The sequence below is a fragment of the Oncorhynchus gorbuscha genome, unplaced genomic scaffold (genome assembly GCF_021184085.1).
Source record: "Oncorhynchus gorbuscha isolate QuinsamMale2020 ecotype Even-year unplaced genomic scaffold, OgorEven_v1.0 Un_scaffold_8422, whole genome shotgun sequence".
In the NCBI taxonomy this organism is placed as follows: domain Eukaryota; kingdom Metazoa; phylum Chordata; class Actinopteri; order Salmoniformes; family Salmonidae; genus Oncorhynchus; species Oncorhynchus gorbuscha.
Genome location: NW_025751596.1, coordinates 5,001 through 7,500, shown reverse-complemented (window position 1 = coordinate 7,500; position 2,500 = coordinate 5,001). Strand labels below are relative to the sequence as shown.

The following is a 2,500-nucleotide window of genomic DNA, read 5'->3' as shown; positions in this document are numbered from 1 at the left end:
GTACCTGAGGTGAGGTCCCCCTCTAACTATCCTCCAGCCGTCTGTGTACCTGGGAGGTGAGGTCCCCCTCTAACTATCCTCCTCCAGCCGCCTGTGTACCTGAGGTGAGGTCCCCCCTCTAACTATCCTCCTCCAGCCGTCTGTGTACCTGGAGGTGAGGTCCCCCTCCTCCAGCCGTCTGTGTACCTGAGGTGAGGTCCCCCTCTAACTATCCTCCTCCAGCCGTTTGTGGCCACCTGAGGTGAGGTCCCCCTCCTCCTCCTCCAGCCGTCTGTGTACCTGAGAGTGACCCCTCTAACTATCCTCCTCCAGCCGTCTGTGTACCTGAGGTGAGGTCCCCACTCTAACTATCCTCCTCCAGCCGTCTGTGTACCTGAGGTGAGGTCCCCCTCTAACTATCCTCCTCCCAGCCGTCTGTGTACCTGAGGTGAGGTCCCCCCTCCTATCCTCCTCCAGCCGTCTGTGTACCTGAGGTGAGGTCCCCCTCTAACTATCCTCCTCCAGCCGTCTGTGTACCTGAGGTGAGGTCCCCACCGTCTAACTGGTTGATCCCCCTCCTAGCCGTCTGTGTACCTGAGGTGAGGTCCCCACCTCCTCCAGCCGTCTGTGTACCTGATCCTCCTCCAGCCGTCTGTGTACCTGAGGTGAGGTCCCCTCTAACTATCCTCCTCCAGCCGTCTGTGTACCTGAGGTGAACTATCCCTCCCTCCAGCCGTCTGTCCTGAGGTGATGTCCCCACTCTAACTATCCTCCTCCAGCCGTCTCACCTGTGTACCTGAGGTGAGGTCCCCCTCTAACTATCCTCCTCCAGCCGTCTGTGTACCTGGAGGTGAGGTCCCCACTCTAACTATCCTCCTCCAGCCGTCTGTGTACCTGAGGTGAGGTCCCCACTCTAACTATCCTCCTCCAGCCGTCTGTGTACCTGAGGTGAGGTCCCCCCTCCTCCAGCCGTCTGTGTACCTGAGGTGAGGTCCCCACTCTAACTATCCTCCTCCAGCCGTCTGTGTACCTGAGGTGAGGTCCCCACTCTAACTATCCTCCTCCAGCCGTCTGTGTACCTGAGGTGAGGTCCCCACTCTAACTATCCTCCTCCAGCCGTCTGTGTACCTGAGGTGAGGTCCCCACTCTAACTATCCTCCTCCAGCCGCCTGTGTACCTGAGGTGAGGTCCCCACTCTAACTATCCTCCTCCAGCCGTCTGTGTACCTGAGGTGAGGTCCCCCCTCTAACTATCCTCCTCCAGCCGTCTGTGTACCTGAGGTGAGGTCCCCCTCTAACTATCCTCCAGCCGTCTGTGTACCTGAGGTGAGGTCCCCTCTAACTATCCTCCTCCATCCGTCTGTGTACCTGAGGTGAGGTCCCCACTCTAACTATCCTCCTCCAGCCGTCTGTGTACCTGAGGTGAGGTCCCCCTCTGTATCCTCCTCCAGCCGTCTGTGTACCTGAGGGTGAGGTCCCCACTCTAACTATCCTCCTCCAGCCGTCTGTGTACCTGGAGGTGAGGTCCCCACTCTAACTATCCTCCTCCAGCCGTCTGTGTACCTGAGGTGAGGTCCCCCCTCTAACTATCCTCCTCCAGCCGTCTGTACCTGGAGGTGAGGTCCCACTCTAACTATCCTCCAGCCGTCTGTGTACCTGAGGTGAGGTCCCCACTCTAACTATCCTCCTCCAGCCGTCTGTGTACCTGAGGTGAGGTCCCCACTCTAACTATCCTCCTCCAGCCTGAGGTGAGGTCCCCTGTGTACCTGAGGTGAGGTCCCCACTCTAACTATCCTCCTCCAGCCGTCCTGTGTACCTGGAGGTGAGGTCCCCACTCTAACTATCCTCCTCCAGCCGTCTGTGTACCTGAGGTGAGGTCCCCACTCTAACTATCCTCCTCCAGCCGTCTGTGTACCTGAGGTGAGTCCCCACTCTAACTATCCTCCTCCAGCCGTCTGTGTACCTGAGGTGAGGTCCCCCCTCTAACTATCCTCCTCCAGCCGTCTGTGTACCTGAGGTGAGGTCCCCCTCTAACTATCCTCCTCCAGCCGTCTGTGTACCTGAGGTGAGGTCCCCCTCTCTAACTATCCTCCTCCATCCGCCGTCTGTGTACCTGAGGTGAGGTCCCACTCTAACTATCCTCCTCCAGCCGTCTGTGTACCTGAGGTGAGGTCCCCACTCTAACCATCCTCCTCCAGCCGTCTGTGTACCTGAGGTGAGGTCCCCCCTCCTCCAGCCGTCTGTGTACCTGAGGTGAGGTCCCCCCTCCTCCAGCCGTCTGTGTACCTGAGGTGAGGTCCCCCCTCTAACTATCCTCCTCCAGCCGTCTGTGTACCTGAGGTGAGGTCCCCCCTCTAACTATCCTCCTCCAGCCGTCTGTGTACCTGAGGTGAGGTCCCCCCTCTAACTATCCTCCGTCTGATCTTGTCCCGCAGTTCTGTCTTCATAGCATCGAACAACAAGTTTGTCTCGCTCTCCAGATGTTGTCGAGCTCCTGCAGATCACACTGCCTGTGTTGGATC

General features: G+C 58.6%; 1 long non-coding RNA gene across 1 annotated transcript in view; it reads right to left on the bottom strand.

The window, feature by feature from the left end:
- Positions 1-2,487: 2,487 nt before the first annotated feature.
- The window catches only part of LOC124029964, a 2,126-nt gene continuing 2,113 nt past the window's right edge, over positions 2,488-2,500 (bottom strand). Inside the window, exon 3 of the long non-coding RNA XR_006837878.1 lies at positions 2,488-2,500. This exon is cut by the window's right edge and continues 28 nt beyond it. This is a non-coding gene — a long non-coding RNA (uncharacterized LOC124029964).